This window comes from Alnus glutinosa, chromosome 13 (assembly GCF_958979055.1).
Source record: "Alnus glutinosa chromosome 13, dhAlnGlut1.1, whole genome shotgun sequence".
NCBI lineage: Eukaryota > Viridiplantae > Streptophyta > Magnoliopsida > Fagales > Betulaceae > Alnus > Alnus glutinosa.
The window spans coordinates 21,148,242-21,167,166 of NC_084898.1; the positions used below are offsets into that span (position 1 = coordinate 21,148,242).

The following is an 18,925-nucleotide window of genomic DNA, read 5'->3' on the forward strand; positions in this document are numbered from 1 at the left end:
GTCGGGTTTAGGCATCTGGAGAGTAAAAAAAAAAAACTATTAGCCCAACCAGACACAAGTGGGGGGTCAACCCAATCCAGGTACTAAGGAGCTGACCCATTTGGGTCAACCTAGAGGCCTTATTCAGTTTGTTAAAAAAAAAAAAAACAGAATGGGCCATCAAGTGGGCTGATCCATCCAAGTCAGCCCAATACAGAAACCCAACCCGTTTAAGTGGGTTGACCCGGTTGGACCAACCCAATACAGTAGCTCATTACAGTAGCCTTTAAATAAAGTAAAAGGTTGGGTTCATATGGGGTTAGAACTTGGGACCTTCTTGTCCATAAAGTGCCAAGCTTCAAACCATTCAACTGTGCTTGGTTTTATGTTTTCTTATTAAAGTTTTATTCCACTTATGATTTACATTGTTCTGTATTAAAATTGTTGTTTCTTTAATACATGAACTTAGGAATATATATTTAATTGTTTAATTATAAATTGTTTGATGCCTAGACCTAAGAATAATTAACAATACCATATATATTGGCGTGTTTACAGTAATACCCAAGAATACAATGTTTAGAAAAATTCTGGCTAGGAAAGTCTTGGGATTTAAGTGTGTCCAAGTGACCTCCCTCACTTTCCTGAGAACTCACCTGGTTGCATCTTGAAAAATGCTGTCTACCCCATTTAGGTATTGGTTTGTTATATTCTTGGGGCCATTTGTGGGCATCTATAAAGTTGTTAGATGTTAATGAAATCGCAATTATTATGATAATTTTGGGAAAGCCAAAGCATCCCAATTTTTGAATAATAATTGCATTAGGATTACACACGTAATTATCATAATATTTTGGGAGAGCCACAGCATCCCAATTTTTTATCGATAATTACATCAGGATTACACATATGAACATCAAAAAGAATTTTATTAAATGTTCATGAATTGCAGCTAAATTTTTATGATTTTGGGAGAGCTACAGCATCCTAATTTTATAATAATTACATAAAGTTCGTACACATTTGAACTTCATATAGAAAAATTAACATCATGTTGTAATTAATTCATAAATTTAATTACTTATGTCCATAGGGACGTTTTTATTTTTATGACTTAATTAGAATAAGATAACAAATTTAGCATTAAAAGTAAAGTTTCTCTTAGGCCCATAGGTATGGAGAATTTTATTTATTAATGTTTAAATTTATTAGTCTTATTAATAAAGGGTAAATTTCATGCGTAATGCATTCTTTGCCCACAGGTAGGTTGAAATTTACTATTTACTATTAAATTGGCATTGGCTAATTTAAAATAAAGTTACTTCATAGCATTAAATTATTCTTTTAGTTTAATTTTCTTGGTCATTACAACTATTCTTATTACTCTACCTTTTGGTAGTTTTATATTCCAATACTTTATGATAATATTTTTTTGACTGGAAAAAGATTAATATGCTTTTTCATTTGAGTGTTTCTAATCTTATTATGGAAATGAAGGATATTATAGCTTAGCTTAAGTCTTTAAAGATTGAGATTTTGAGTCATTATTGGTCTATTTCATTTTTTGAATTCTCTCTTCTAAATATAGAATTTTATCTTAAGGCATACATAAGGATAAATGGTTAGTAAAGTAACTTATGACCATGTATGTTCAAGAATATGAGAGAATCCATAAAGTGTTCACATGGTTACTCATGTTAAGGGAAATATCAATAAATGCAATCATGTCCATCAGTTAAAGCATGAGAATAAGGTGTCAAGAAAAACTATGGCAATCAAGATACTTATTTCTTCTGCAATAATGAAAACTGAGAGCATATAAAGAAAGATTGCATAAAGTATGATAAATGACTTAAAATAAAGTTAATCTCGTATATCTAGTGTGTAGTGAATCTCTTTTATTGACTCCTTTAAATATGTTGTGGATTGATTCTGGTTATCAATCCACGTTGTCAACATAATGCAAAGTTTTCTTAAAATAAATAACACGTGTTTATAACTGAACGTCATTGAGATTTATAGATTAATTTTAAAATTAAGTTATTTTTGGACCTCAATAATGTTTAAAATATTCCAGAATTTTCAAGAAAATTTTAATTTCTATTCTAGCTTGCTAAATAAAATTTCAAGTTTTAACTTGAAATTTTATTTAGGGTGGAATATTAGTTGATGGTTTATTAAAATTTATCTATATCCCAATTTTGAAACAAAATTATTTGTTTATTTCTGTATACTAATGTTGACATAAAGTTTGAGTCTTTGTGAATGAAAAATGCTCTTATTATGGCATTGGAGATTGAAATATATCTCCATAAGGAAAATAAAAGTCAATAAATAATAATTTATTGACTTCGGTACTTGTGTTGACTGCATAAGGAAAAGCATACCATCAAGACCACTAAAGATGTCAAAGAGAGCATTTTGAAATTCTTGAGATGATACACATTGATAGGTGTTGATCTTTTCATACCCGCTGCCTAAATGGTCAGAGATATTTTTTTATCTCTTTTAGTGATGATCATATAAGATTTATGTATCTCTATCTTCTAAAATAATAAGGCTAAGGTATTGAATGTTTTCAATACCTATAAGGTACAAGAAGAGAAATAACGTAAAGATCATAAGATCTGATATAGGCAAAGAGTATTATGGTAGGTACACACAAAATGGGAATTAATTAGTAATACTAATCTTCTATTACCCTTATAGAGTAAAGCCTTGAAAACCGTTGTGTATATGTTAAACAGGATTCCATCTAAGGTTGTCCTTAAGACACCTTTAAAGTATGAAATAGATGGAAGCCAAGTTTAAATTATTTACACATTTGGGGTTGCCTTGCTAAAGAGGGGATTTACAATCCTTGCATAAGGAAATTAAATTCAAGAACAACCATCGGATATTTTATAGGCTATACAATAAACTTCAAGGGATTTTTATGTTTTATTATCCTTCATATAATTCTAAAGTTGTTGATTGTAAAATTTCTAGAGAATGTTAAACCTAGTGGGAGTGTTTATCCTCAAAAGTTTTACTTAGAGGAAACATGAGAGTTGACTGAAGCTCTTTCATATGAAGGATGTTCGATTGTACTTATGAAAAATCAAATTGATTACCCTGAGCTACAATCAATTTTAGAATTGTCAACTCATGAAGAATAGGTTCAGTTTGAATCTACTTAAACTTTGCAAAATGCAGAGGAAGTAGAATTAAGAAAATCCTATAGAATAAGGAGATCAACATTCTTTAGTGATTATGTTGTATACCTTAAAGAGTCTGATTTTGATGTCGGATATAAGGATGATCCAAACTGTTTTCACAAGCCATGAATTGAGATAACTCCACACTGTGGTTCAATGCCATGATGTAAGAGATAAATCCATGGCTAAAAAGTTAAGTTAGACTTGTAGCTAATGGTTTTACTCATAAGGAAGGCATTGATCATCATGAAACATTCTCTCAAGTGTTTAAGAATGCTTCATTAAGATAATCGTAACATTAGTAGCTCATTTTGACCTAGAGCTACATCAAATGGATGTGAAAACAACTTTCTTGAATTGAGATCTTAAAGATGAGGTTTACATGATACAACCTAAAGGTTTTATAAATAACAATCAGAATGCTTGCAAATTAAAGAATTCTATTTATGGGATGTGACAGATCTCTCATCGATGATATACTTTTTTACAAGTTTATTGCTTCATTGTTTATTGAAAACCTTGTTAATTAGTATATATACCTTAAGGTCATTGGGAGTAGAGTAATTTTTCTAGTCCTATATGTAGATATTATTTTGCAAATAGTGATTTAGGTTTGCTACATGAAGTTTCTTTTACAAGACTTTGAAATGAAAGATTTGGGTGAAACCTCTTATGTCTTCACACATAGAGATTCACAGAGACATAAAGATTATTAACATTGTCTTGAAAGGCCTACATTGAATAAGTTTTGGGAAGATTTAAAATGAAGGATTTTGCACCTTTAGTAGCAACTAAGAGGGATAAATTTAATACATATTAAATGTCCCAAAAATGTATTGGAACAAAGGGCAGATGAAAGGTCTTTTGTAAGCATCTGCATTATGCAACCTAATGCAAGCATAAACTTGCACTAGACTTAACCATTAGACTGACAGTAAGATAACTGGGTCAATAAAGTGCTGTAAATAAAGTCTTGCGGTATACGCAAGAAACCAAGAAGAACAACTTAACCTAAAGATACACTTACCATTTGGTGGTGGTTGGTTATTTAGGTTTTGAATTTTGCTGATTGTATAGATAGTAGAAAGTCTACTTTATGGTATATATTTTCTTATTGAGGGATATATCCTAAATATGCAGAAAGCAAACTATAATTGATACGCCTACCAAAAAAGTTAAAATTCTTGCATGCTATGAATTTACTACACAGGCATGATGGATGAGACATTTTGTTAAAAGTCTCAAGATTGTCGATTTACAGTTAGACCATAAAGATATTCTGCAATAATTCTACTGTAATATTCTTTTATAAGTAGAAGCAGAAATAAATATATCGACATCAAGTATCTCAGTAAGAGAGAACATTAAAGAGACATAAAATGTCTATTGAGCATATAAATACTGAATTAATGATTGCGGATCCCATGACTAAAAGTTTACCGGTAAAGAAAGTATAAAGTCATGCGAAGTATATGAAATTCATTAATTCATTTTTGCTTAGTTTCTCTCTATTTGGTCTATAGACATCAAGTTATTGTTAATAAAGTTTTGTGCACATTGTTACATTATTCATGGGGATAAAATTAAAGTTGGACCCGAATAACTTATGGGAAGTTTATTCATAAAGTTTGATTGCCCATATAGTACTCATTTAGGGAATATTTTATATGTAATACATGAAATGGACGACTTATTATATAAAGTGTTACCACCATGATTCATGTGTAGTATTCCTTGTGTGAGTAGGAGGATTTCATGAATGGTTGAAATAAATAAAGTAATTGTCATATTGAAGAACCGAACATCATAAAGAATTATATATGTCATAAGGGCCAAGTGGGAGAATGTAAGAAATTACATAAGTGTCCTTTATGTCATATTTAATTTGATGTAACGGTTATGGCTTTTAATTACGATAACGGCAATTATAATAATTGTATTCAATATGATTTAAACGTTTTTTATATTCCACATTATGGTTAATGAAAAAGAACGGTTTTTATAATTATTCTGATTTATTTTTCTTAATGGGAGGGAAATAATCAGTTACTAATAAATGACGAGGGTCCCTGGCCTGCCTGTATAAGGATCCCTATGCATCCATCTTTTGGCATACTCATAGACACAAGCCAGAAAATCCCTCAAATAACATTCTTTTGTTCTTCAAACGTTCGTAGAGGTAAGCCTAAATCATGTTCTTTTATTTTCGTTGCGCATGTTAAATTGAGCATGATCAAATTTCTATGTTCTAACAAATTTAACTTATGTAGGAGTATTTTTTTTTGAAGCTGTGGAACCCGAGTTTTTGGCGGCTTTATGTTTTCTTGACAAGCATTTTGTATTGAAGCAGGCTTATGGTTAGGAGTTAAGAATAGTAAGCAAAACTTTTTGAAGTCGTTGTTCATCCAAAAAGTTTAGTTTAGACCCAATCGATGTGAGCAAGCTCGTACTAGCCCATAAAGCAAGCCAAATAGTAGCCGACTTAGAAAAAGTTTGGAAATTTCCACTTGCATCGACCACCTTTTGTGGAGTACGTACTCATCTTGTTTTAGGGAAATGCTATGGTATCCACCACCATCCCACCAGGCCTACGTGGCTTGGATTTTTTTTTAATTTTTTTTTTAAATGTAAGGAATTCTTTTCAGTTTTTAAAATTTAGTAATTTATTTTGATTTTTTAATCTCAAACTCAAAACGAGTTGGGAGGGAAATTTTTTTTTCATTTCCCTTCCTAGCGTCTCTCTCTCTCTCTCTCTCTCTCTCTCTCTCTCTCTCTCTCTCTCTCTCTCTCTCTCTCTCTCTCTCTCTCTCTCTCTCTCGCAGGATCTATCTTGCCTCGCCGGAAAAGAGGAAAAGCTCTCCCTTTCTCTCGCCGGTCAGACTTACTTTATTTTTGTTATTTTGCTGTTACTATTTTTTCTTAATGGTTACAATAATACTAGTGGTAGTAAGAGTAACTTCTTATTCACTCAAAATGTGTTGGGTTTACTGATTCGCAGGGGAGTCATTTATGTTTGATGCATTCCAGTTCGAGCCTGTTGCTGATGACTTCGGCTCTTTCAATAGTTGCTCTGTTCATTAAAATTCTCTTTGCGCCCTCTTTTGTATTGGATTTGCCTCTCTTCTGTTGCATGTTCGTCATTTACATTGATACTTACTGTAGCATTTTTACAGAGAAGTTTGAATTTTGAATTATATTTTCAAATACTCTCTGCAAAGCTAAAGTATGGCTTAAGGTCTATTTCCAACTCCCTTTGGTCATGACTACTAACAACTTCATTTCTCAATAAAAGATAGGACGTACTTTAAAATAAATTTTGTTGGGCTTGAAAGTTCTCTTGGTTCATCATCTTTCTATTTGAGCTTGCCCATTTTGTTGCCTTAAATTTGTACTACTACTTTTTTTGCTAGGTTTGATATTGACCTTAGATAATTTATTTCCTCTGTTGGCATTTCAGTTTTGAGAGGAAGTGCTCTGTTTTCATAGTTCTTATTTCCTGACATTGTTAGAACTAATTTATTTCCTCTGGACGGCCGGCCGGTGCAGACATTGCCAGTGAAAACAGCAGGAAAAGAGAGAGAGAGAGACGTTGGGAGGGGAAATGAAAAAAAATTTCCCTCCCAACTCGTTTTGAGTTTGATATTAAAAAATCAAAATAAATTACTAAATTTTAAAAACTGAAAAGAATTCCTTACATTTAAAAAAAAATAAAAAAATCCAAGCCACGTAGGCCTAGTGGGATGCTGGTGGGATGGTGATGGGTACCTCAGCATTTCCCCTTGTTTTATCTATAGGCTTCCCCCTACTCCCTCCCACCAATTGTACTAAAAAGGTGATGCAAACTAAGTTCTCTGTGAGCCGTACAAATTTGATGGCTTGAGTGAATGCGGATTTGATTTTGTACAGTACCATGCAGTAACTTTGATTTTGAGCAATTGATTTAACGCATGGGTCTTGGGAATATAGGCATCTCGTGCCGAATGTTTAATTGCCAGCAAAGGCTTGGGATAAACTTGTCTCGAAAACTCAGATATCAACCGCATTCTCAAAAGTTTGGATGAGAAGTTACGATCTAAGGATAGAGATTATGGTTCAGAGATCGTGGCTAGTCCTTAAAAATCTGGGATTGAGATATTGCCCGGATTTTTAGGAGAGGATCTCGCTTGAAGGATAATGGGGAAGCAATCCCAAGATTAGAGGAGAGAGGAGGCCGCGTTTGAGATAAAGCCCAGATTTTCAGGAGAGGATCTCACTTGGAGGATAATGGGGAAGCAATCCCAATCGAGATTAGGGGAGAGAGGATGTGAAGGCCAAGAAAAATAAATAGGAAATTTTGTGTTAATAAATTACATTTATTTAATAGGATGAGACTAATAATAATTTCTAATGAGATAAATTTATATAATTGAAATAAAAATGAATTTTAGTAGAATAAATAATTAATTGTATGGGTAGATTGTAGTTAAATTAAACATGGGGGTTAGATATTAGTTGTTAAAAGATAAGATTTTAACATAGTGGGGATTCTAATGTAAATAATAAAAGTGGGGTTTTAAAAAAATAAAGGAAATCTCCCACTGCCATGTGGCAGCGCCCGATTGGCTTGGAGAGGATTACCTCATCTTCCCCCAACCACCCACATGGTGACACATCACCTTATCCCTTCCTCTTTCTTTTCTTTTCTTTTCCCTTTTTCACCATTTTGGTTGACAACCTCTCTTTCCCTTCTCTTCTTCTCTTCTTTTTCCTTCTCCTTTCTTCCTCTCCTCTCCTTCTCTTCCGCATGCACCTCTGCCTATCAGCAGTATTATCTCTCCCTCAACAACCAAGAATTCAAATCACACTCAAGATCAAGATAGAGATTCAAATGAAACTGAATGACCTATTATCATGTAAATTCAAATATATAGTTTGATTGTATAGTTTAATCAATTCCAAATTTATGTTGAACAATTTTTCTCTCATAAAGTCAAATGTGTCCAATCTGATTGGGGTGGTGAATACCGCTCTTTCTCTCTAAAATTCTCCAACAAAAAGGCATTACTCATAGACTGCCGTGTCCCCATACTCACCAACAAAATGGTGATGTTGAGCGTAAACACCGTCATATCGTTGACACTGGTCTTGCTTTACTTTCACCATGTATGCTCCTAACCCAATCTCTGACTCAGTTTCTGTTCCTCCTCTTGCTCCGGTTCTAACTGTGACGTCCCACATTGCCTGGGAATGAGGATGTTCTTATATGTATAAATGCACCATTTATGACACAACGCATTTTAAAGCCGTGATGGTTATGAACCTATTAGAACTTCGTAGTTAAGCGTGCTTCTGCGAGAGCAATTCTAGGATGGGTGACCTCCTAGGAAGTCTGGTTTGAGGAGCCAAAAGCGGACAATATTGTGTCATTGGGGGTGGGTCGTTACAAATGGTATCAGAGCCATTGCTCAGCCTGAGAAGGTGGGATCGTGCACAAGCCCAATGAGGGACGCCAGCGGGGACGCTGGGTCCAAAGAGGGGGTGATTGTGACGTCACACATCGCCTGGGAATGAGGATGTGCTTATATGTATAAATGCACCCTTTATGACACAACGTGTTTTAAAGCAGTGATGGTTATGAACCTATCAGAACTCCGCAATTAAGCATACTTCTGCGAGAGCAATCCCAAGATGGGCGACCTCCTGGGAAGTCTAGTTTGGGGAGTCCAAAAGCGGACAATATTGTGTCATTGGGGGTGGGTCGTTACACTAACCCACCACTGATTCCGGCCTCTCTTCCTCCCCCTGCTATAGTTTCTACCCACTACCAAACCCTTCCCCTGGTTACCTTCTGCAATTATAATCCTATCAAACTCACACAAGACACATATCCTATTTGGCTTCCTCAGATTGTCCCACATCTCAAAGGTGGAAATGTATATGGTTATGTTGATGGATCTTTCTCATGCCCACCTCCAACTATCTCCTCAACCACTGATGGTATTACCTCTTCCCAACCAAATCCAGCATTTCTTCACTGGACCATGCAAGATTAGATTATTCTTGGAGCCATCAATTCTACTCTCACAAAAAAAATGCTCACACATGTCACACGGTGCACCACTTCTAAAGCCGCATGGACACCTCTTGAGACTCTCTTCACCTCTCACACCAAAGCCCGCACCATGCAAGTTCATTTTCAGCTAGCCTCCTTGAAGAAAGGTAACTCTACTATTGCTGACTATTTTCAGAAGTTTCAGGCCCTCGTCGATGCCCTGGCTATTGTAGGAAAACCTATTGATGATTTCGAACAACAAGCTTTTCTCCTTGCTGGCCTTGGATCAGATTACGATCCCTTTGTCACTTCTATCACCACTCGGGTTGATCCACTGTCCATAGAGGCACTCTATGGTCATCTTCTCATGCATGAAATGCGCTTGGATCAAAACCAGACTTCTGTGGCTTTATCTGTTTTTGGTGCCAATATTGCTGCTCGTGGCAGCTCCTTCCGAGGTGGTCGTGGCTCCCGTCCATTTCGCCCTCATGTTGGTCGTGGTCTTCTTCCTTCTCCTCATGGCTATTCTTCCTCTCAAAACAATAGAGGAAGGGGGCGTGGCAGGTACTCTTCTTCAGCATCTCACCCCATCTGTCAACTATGCCAGAAACCGGGCCATGTGGCCTATGATTGCTATCAGCGATACAACAATGGTTTTCAAAGGGACTCGGCTCCTCCTATGAATGCGTTTGTAGCTTCTCCACCTAACACAGTGGATGCTAATTGGTACCCTGACTCGGGTGCATCTCACCTCAAATTTAGTCAATCTCAACATCACTGCTGAAGACTATAATGGTTTTGATCAGATCCATGTCGGTAATGGTACTGGGTTATCCTTCAAACATTATTGAACGTTACAAAGCACAACTCGTGGCTAAAGGCTTTCATCAGCAACCCGGCATTGACTATTGCGAGACATATAGTCTGGTTATCAAGCCCACTATAGTCTGGACAGTCTTATCCCTTGCTCTCTCTGCAGGTTGGGCCATTCGTCAAATTGATGTCAACAATGCGTTCTTGCATGGCACCATAACTGAGGACGTCTTTATGTCCCAACCCCCTGGCTTCTCTCATCCTCAATTTCCAGATCATGTTTATAAACTCCAAAAGGCACTCTAAGGACTCAAGCAAGCTCCTCGTGCCTAGTTTTCCAAACTGAGTACTCGTTTATTGGAACTTGGTTTTCACAGTTCAAGATCTGATACTTCTCTATTTATTCTTAAATCTGCGAAATTTACCATGTATATTTTAATTTACGTCGATGATATTATTATTGCTTGCTCTAAATCTTCTGCCATTGATACACTATTGACTCTGCTCAACACTGACCTCTCCATCAAAGATCTTGGTCCACTGCATTTCTTTTTGGGTATTGAAGTCATCAATAACTCTGCTGGCTTCCTCCTCTCACAGCAACGTTATGTGCTAGATTTTTCTCGCCATACTAACATGGTTGCAGCCAAGCCTGTTGTCTTCTCCTATGTCTACTACTACAAGCTTATCTGCCTTTGATGGAACAACTTTTGATGATCCTACCCTATATAGGAGTATTGTTGGAGCTCTACAGTATCTATGCATCACTCGTCCAGATATTAGTTACACAGTTAACAAGCTCTCTCAATTCATGTAGAAACCATCAGCTCTTCATTGGCAATCAGTCAAACGCCTTCTTCGGTATCTCAAAGACACCATTCATTTTGGTCTACAATTTCAGAGGTCTCACTCCACAACGTTACAGGCTTTCACTGATGCAAACTGGGCAAGCAATCGTGATGAAAGACGATCTACTGGAGGCTACTGCATATTTTTGGGCCTTAACCTTATCTCTTGGAGTTGCCGCAAACAAGCTACAGTTGCTTATTCCAGCACCGAATCTGAGTACAAAGCTCTTGCAAATGCTGCTGCAGAAATTACTTGGCTCCAATCTCTCCTCAAAGAACTTGGAATTCCTACCCATCATGCACCAATCTTATGGTGTGACAACATTGGAGCCACATATCTCTCCTCCAACCCTGTTTTTCATGCTCGCACCAAGTACGTGGAAATTGACTTCCACTTTGTCGGTGACATGGTTGCTTCTAAATCTTTGGATGTTCGGTTCCTCTGTAGTCATGATCAACTTGCAGATATTTTTACCAAGCCGCTTTCCGCTTCCCGATTTGCTCTTCTTCGTAGCAAGCTTAACGTCATTGCATTAGCGTCCAGCTTGAGGGGGCGTATAAGCAGTATTATCTCTCCCTCAACAACCAAGAATTCAAATCACACTCAAGATCAAGATAGAGATTCAAATGAAACTGAATGACCTATTATCATGTAAATTCAAATATATTGTTTGATTGTATAGTTATCTCAAAACTCTTGTATAACTGAATATTCTATATATACATCAGCCTATACCACATTATGGTAAGGCAACAACATTAAGAAAATATAAGATTTTACACTGCCTCTCCCTTTTCCTCCTCTCTTTAGCTCACGCACAAACACATACCTCTCCCCTGTTTCTCAATTTCAACCGAAACCCATCCCTTCTTCCTTTTCTTTTACAAACCGAGAGATGTATTGAGAGAGAGTCGTTTATAGAGATGAGTTGAGAGAGAACCTATACGTGGAGGTGGGTTCTTAGCCGTTAGTAGTGCGATTTCGGAGCTGTGGTGGACGGGCCACCGTTGTGGGGTGGAGGGAGCGTCTAGGGCAGTGAATTTTGGCCCTGTTCAGGTGAGATTCCTCTTTTCCTTTCTTTGGTTTTGCTTAATTTTCCCTCTAATTTTCTGTTGAGAACCGATTGGGTTATGTTGCTTGGGGCCTTTGACTTTCGGTAGATGATGCTTGAGGTTGGTTCCATGGGGGTTTGGTCGGTTAACCTTTGATGTTGGGTGTTGGTTTCATGATGGAAATTGTGGATTTATTTTAACTTGAAGGAATTTAGGTTGTTAGAGCGTTGGATGGTCAGACTTGGGGGTTGGCCGGATAATGTCTTCCCTTTGTGGATTTTTGTTTTGGTTGATAATTTTCAGAATTGGGTTCAATTTTAGGAGTAATTTTGGTTGGATTTTTTATGGTGTTTATGGCTGAGATATGAGGCTTTGATTGGTGTATTTTAGTTGTTGAAATTTCTTGAGTATTGATAACTTAGTCTATTAAGGTTGTTGATGTATTTTAGGGCTTTGCTTGGTAATGTTAGCTTGTGTTTTGTATTCTAAAATGGAATTGTTGGATTTTTGGTTCGGCTTTCATGGTGTAGTTTTATGGTAGCCGAATGGGTTGTAGTAGAGTTCCTAGTGACGGCTGGATGATGTATGTATGTGGTTGTTGATTTCTTGTTGAGGTTATCCTCTTGTTGGGCATATTGTGTTGTATTCACTTTGAGAGGTTATTGCCTATGTTAGTCTTGTTAGGTTTTGTGGTGTTAGGCCTTGGTGAAAATTGGGTTATGAGGTATATAGAGTCTTGAAATTAAATTGTGGTTTATTGATGATAGATGTTATGAGATTTTGGTAGAAGATATGAGGTTATTTCCACTTGAGAGATAAGTTGGCCTTGATATGTAAATGAGGGTTTTGAGTATATGTTGGATAAGGTTGAATCGACTAAAGTTGGGTTCTTTGTTATGGTTCATTTAGATGTTCAAGGAATGTATTCTCAATCAATGATTAAAGTCATCATCTTGGTACTATGTGGGGAATGAGAAATAAGATAAGAAAATAAGTAATTAAAAAGCTAATGCGTTTAGATCCTTTAGCATAAACGTCTAATGCAGTTAAAATAGAGAATGAAATTTTATGTAGGTGTATTTGGTTATGTTTATGAGTTTGGTTGATTTGGAATTTAGAAGAGGCACGAGAAAGAATTAAGGTGTAAGAGTGTAAAAAAAAAAATGAATAACTTGATATAAAGAAAATACAAGAACCAATAAATGAGTAAGATATAAACATAGATAACAATTTAAATATCGTAATGGACATAATTAATATAGGAGTAAAATTTATAAGAGTTATAAGCTAATAGCAAGTTGATTCTAAGTATAATGCTTGGCTTTGAGGTTTATGTATATGCCTCAAGCTTTAATAAACAAATACTCTACAATATGTGATTATAATCCAATTTAATAAGAGTTATTAGATTAATATGTTAAATAAGATTGAGGTCTTATAGTCCAAACTACTTAGATGATTAATAACTAATAAGTGTAAAGTATTAAATGTAATGGTAAATTATCCATGTAACCCTTGGACAACATTTATAAATTGACAAGATAGTACATAAATGTACTTGGAATCCAATGTGAGGCAACTAAGTAACTAATCCACTTATCTATGTACACGGTATTTATGTGTACTATCGGATTAGGTTTAATATATATATATATATATATATATATATATATATATATATATATATATATATATATATATATATATATATATATATATACGAGTTAAGTATATATTGTTAAGTTAGTAAATAATCAACAAGCTATTAAAAGCTGATTTGATGATCGAAAACTCCTTTCTTCTACGTCTGACCGAGGTTAGGTGTGAAATCGGCAAGAATACGTAGCAATTAACTTCCGGCCGACTTAAGGGTGAAAATCGACCGCAAATTTCTGATACGGAACACCGGCCGGCTGGTTCAGTAGATTCGATGGGAGAGAGTTCGGGAGGGAGTTTAAGGATTTTAGGGTTCTTCGTTCGTCCTCTTCTCTTCCACAATTTTTTTTTTTTTAAATGATCGACATTTCTCTTTTACTTTCAATTTATTTTATTTTGAAATATTTGAGTTTTAGATTTAAATTATTACAGAAAATAATTTCCCTCCAAAATCAGTAAATGACGTGGGTATGTGATGTGGAAGTGTTTGGGTGATTTGGCAATTATGTGGGTGCTGACATATATGTCACAAGGGACAAGTGCCGTATTCCTAGTAGTGCTAAGTAGCAGTAACGTGGGGGCCTGTTAGTTTTTGGACGAAAAACTTGACTGAGATATCAATTTAGTCTTTTCACAAAACTGAGGTACCTTCTGTGATGCAAATTGAAACTCAAGTACCAAAAAATAAAGTTTTCAAAAAACTCAAGTACCAAAAAATAAAGTTTTCAAAAAACTCAAGTACCAATAAGGTATTTAACCCTAAATTATATTCTATATTCTTTTCTTTATTTAGATTCATTAGGAAAACTAGGAATGAATTCACCCATACCAAGTAATGTTGACAATGGAGCTCGAGTGTTGACTATGGCAGATAACTAGGTTGTAGAAAATAAATGAATAAAAAATAATATTTTAATGGTATAGGGGAATATATTCGATTTTTTTTTAAAACCTATTATTCCTCCATCTCTCATCTATATTGTGGGTCTTACATATTCAATGGTGGATTTGAAAATATATATATATATATATATATATATATATATATATATATATATATATATATATATATATATATATGGATGGAAAAATGGAAAAATATCATTTTTCTTTTTCTTTTTATCAAAATTTTCTCATCAACCACAAAATAGATCCTTCCATGAATTCAAAGGGAGCTCCTTTCACATGATTTTTTAGCCTATGACCCAGCAATTTATGGCCATTCAATATTCCAAACGTTAAGTTAAAAGTGTAGAAAATTAGAGTAAACTATGAAGTTTTGCTGACTTGCTCAAAATATTCGAGTTCAAGGAGAGAGCCTTTCACAACTCGGAAAAAAAAAAAAAACAAAAAAAAAAAAAACAAAAAAAAAAGTTAAAAATTGGAGAGTTTGTATGCTTTTTCTGTTGTTCAATTCATTGTTGATTTGGCACAAATCTAGTTTTTATTCTCTAAAATTTTGATAAATATACAGTGAGCAAGAGAATTCTAAACATTTCGAGTAGGACAGCGAAACTAAAAGTAGATTTATATATGTAGAACATGAAACAATATGTCTAAACAACTTGGTTTAATTTGTCTTAAACAATGATCAGATTGACATGACCAAAGAACCCGACACAAACCCAATATAAAATTAGAAGGTTAAGGTTGAAGGGTTTGACCTATTCCAGCTGGTTCACTTTACGACCAGATCATAAGGAAAAGTTAGCTCTATGTGAAAAATGTACTTTGCATAATTAAGGTGTTTACTTAAATGGGTCGAGTTAGCATTGACCTATATAAACAATTAAACCGAAAGTAGACCCAAAGTAATTAAGGAATGAAATAAACCCTACAAGTAAATAGGATAAAAGAGAATATAAAATGGTAATCTAATCTCTAAATCGAACCTAAATGAAAAATGTTATTATAAAAAAATAAACCAACGGAAACATTTATTCCGATCCAACACTTCTGATTTACCGTAGGTGGAACATTTTTGAAGAGTGGTTAATTTTTTTTTATAAATTTGATTTCCCATGATTGGTTAATTATTAATAATATTATTATTATCACCATCATGATTATTACTGTCATCAAACTGTCAGATATTTACAATGTTTGGGGTCTCTTCCTCTTGATCATGGGTTGCCGGCCATTAAGCTAGTCTCATTTTCGGAGATGAAGTAGTTTACATTATAAATATCGATAATTATAGCTCATATATATCTTGCACAAGTACTACAAAAAGAATTAGAAAAGCATGGATAAGAGTATTAGATTAGCCAACTTGTTTGTCATCGTTTTTATCTTCATCCTCCTTGTGAAAACAGGTGAGTGATTTGCTCTTCCTAGTTTAATCCATCGATCTATCTCTCTCTCTCTCTCTCTCTCTCTCTCTCTCTCTCTCTCTCTCTATATATATATATATATATATATATATATATTATTCCCATGAAACATATAAAATCTGTCATCAAATCCTTTAGTTAATTAGAGATCTCTATATATTAGTGCATGCATGCTTGACATATATATGCCTCACTGTTAGATATGTGGTTGGATGTAGGTCCATCATTAATCCATTTTGATTATTTTGTTTGTTATGATGTTTGATAATATATAGCACAGTGCTCTGAAGGATTCAACAGGCGTAGAAGCAAAACATGGTCTGGCCCATGCTTCTTTGATTCTAAATGTGACCGGCAATATATGCAGGGAATGGGAGAAAGCTGAGTATGGAGATTGTCGAGGGAGTTTCTTTGCCTGCTCTTGCTTCTTTAAAGCCACTGATCAGGAAGTTAGAAACCATAATTAATGTAACGTCCATGCTTGAAAGGGCCTAGTTTGTTAGCCTGGAAGTCTCATAGGCGCAATATTACTTATTAAGACGTTAGAGCACTTGTAAACTATTGTCATATATGCATGTCATGAGCAAATAATATTTTTGCGGAAAGCATAAGTTCTTAGCATGATGAGTACATAATAACACAACTTATATAATCAGTTAAGTGATCTCTTTCTTCTTCTTCTTTTCTTTTCTTTTCTTTCTTTTTTTTTTTTTCTTTTTTTTTTTTTTTTTTTGTGCCCGAGGCACTTAGTAACATAAAATATAATTTGACAAAATATAAATGCAACAAAAGTAACATAGTGGATGATATGATGTCTCCCCAAATGTCTAAGCATTCCGGCCACCTATTTCTTTACTTTTATCTTTATTATTAAAACGTTGAAAAACAATATTTAAATAAAATAGAGCATGTAATAAAGAATCTGTTGGAATTTGTATTAAAAAGTTAGTAGCTAAAATAAAAAAATTAAAAAAAAACATGTATTGCTGGAGATGCTTTTAGTCATTAATTTACCTATAAAAAGGCATTTATTGCCTCGTAATCCAAAAATGAAAAGCTTAGATTTAAAGGAGTTGAGCGGAGATTTTTGTAACTAGATTTGTGTTGGTGGCTATTTTTTCTACAGTCTCGGATTCATACTCTAACAATGTTTTTATCGCTTCAGTGTCCTTCCGGTAGTTTTTGCTATTTCCAAGTAGAGGTTCAGACAGGTTTGCCTTAATTTATGCCCAATTTGCTTCTGTAACCGTCTTAAGCGGCTCATTGGGAGGACAGCGTCCCTTGTTTGACCCATTTACTACCTTTTGTAATTATTTTTGTACTGTTTTAGTTTATTTTAAGTTTATTATTTGGGAGCCCACCCTATTTTCATTTATAAGATCGTCAACTTCTTCTTCTCTTCAGGTTAAGAGTGGAAAATATAATTCTATGTATTCATTTCCTCATTCAATTCCAAAAAAAAAAAGTTGAGCGGTGGAGCCTTTATTACAAGTTCCTGACATCGTAGTACATGATTGTCACATCAATTATAATTAAATATTTTTCAAAATACTCCCCGCATAAATTATTGTGATTGTAGTTGTATACAATAAAGGTTTGGTTTCTATTTTTTGGAATACATTCTCTCCATTTCACTTTTTAAGAACGTGATATAATATACATTATCATATATATGAAAATCAAATATGGATAGTGAAACAGATCTTTTTTTTTTTTTTGGAATATATCCTTTTTATTTCAATTGAAATGCTTGATCCTTTTAAGGTAGATTTATTAAATAATCATGGGCATCTTAATCTTCGATGAAAGAGTATAAGAAAGGTTTGAAATTGTTGCTTAACTTTATTCATAAGACTAGTACATCATATATACTGGTTTACATGAGAATAGAGAAGGAAAAATATAAAATATAATTCTGATTGATTAAACATAATCAATCAGAATTATTATCTACAATAAGTCTTTCCTATTATGAATTGGAGAATATGGCATATGCTGAATTGCAGGCATTTGTTTATTTCCATGTTTGATGATTTGTCTTGATATTGAATTGACTTGATTGTTTCCATGTTGAGCATTCTGTTTTCCTTGAGCAGCACTCATCACAGCAAGGTGTGCAGCTATAGCTGACTGATTCTTTCCTTGTGTATGATGATACTTTCCTTGTGTAATTCCATCTTCATTGGAAAGTATGCTGTGATCAGTTTCTGCAGTATCTTCCCGAATGTGGCTGCTTGCTGGCTTGTTCTCCTCAAGTGCCGTGGCTGCTACTTCATGCAGTGGTGAGGTGGCAATTGTAGGACATGGCTTAACATCCCCCTGCAAGCTAACAGGGGATGGAAGGACCTTCAGCTTGGATTTGAGAAACAGGAACCGAGTGGTGGACAGACCCTTAGTAAAAACATCAGCAATTTGATCAGCAGTAGAGATAAAAGCAAGAGAGATATCCTGATTGAGAACCTTTTCACGAACAAAGTGATAATCGACTTCAATGTGTTTGGTACGGGCATGGTACACCGGATTGGAAGCAAGGGCAAGAGCACTAATGTTATCACACCAAATGACCGGGGCAGTGAGGAGAGGAATACGCAGCTCACAGAAAAGCATCCGAAGCCAGGAGAGCTCAGCAGTAACAATGGCAAGGGAACGATATTCCGCTTCAGTGTTGGAACGGGACACGACATTCTGTTTCTTAGCACTCCAGGACAGAAGATTTTCCCCCAGAAAAACAGCAAAGCCGGATGTGGAGCGCCTATCATCCGGACTCCCTGCCCAATCGGAGTCACAAAAGGCATTGAGTTGCAAGGTAGACTTGGAGTATGTAAGGCCATGATGACTAGTATCCTTGAGAAACCGAAGGACCCTCTTGGCTACAGTCCAATGAGTGGATGTAGGATGATGTAGATGTTGACACAGCTGATTCACTGAGTAAGCTATGTCAGGCCGAGTAAGGGTGCAATATTGGAGAGCCCCAACTAAACTTCGATAAGCTGAAAAATCATGTAAAACTTCACC

The 18,925-nt window shown here is 35.0% G+C and overlaps 1 long non-coding RNA gene across 1 annotated transcript; it reads left to right on the forward strand.

The window, feature by feature from the left end:
• The first annotated feature begins 15,726 nt into the window (after positions 1 to 15,726).
• LOC133853748 (uncharacterized) lies at positions 15,727 to 16,528 on the forward strand. The gene is made up of 2 exons (XR_009896730.1): positions 15,727 to 15,892; positions 16,186 to 16,528. It is a non-coding gene; the product is annotated as an uncharacterized LOC133853748 (long non-coding RNA).
• Positions 16,529 to 18,925: the final 2,397 nt, after the last annotated feature.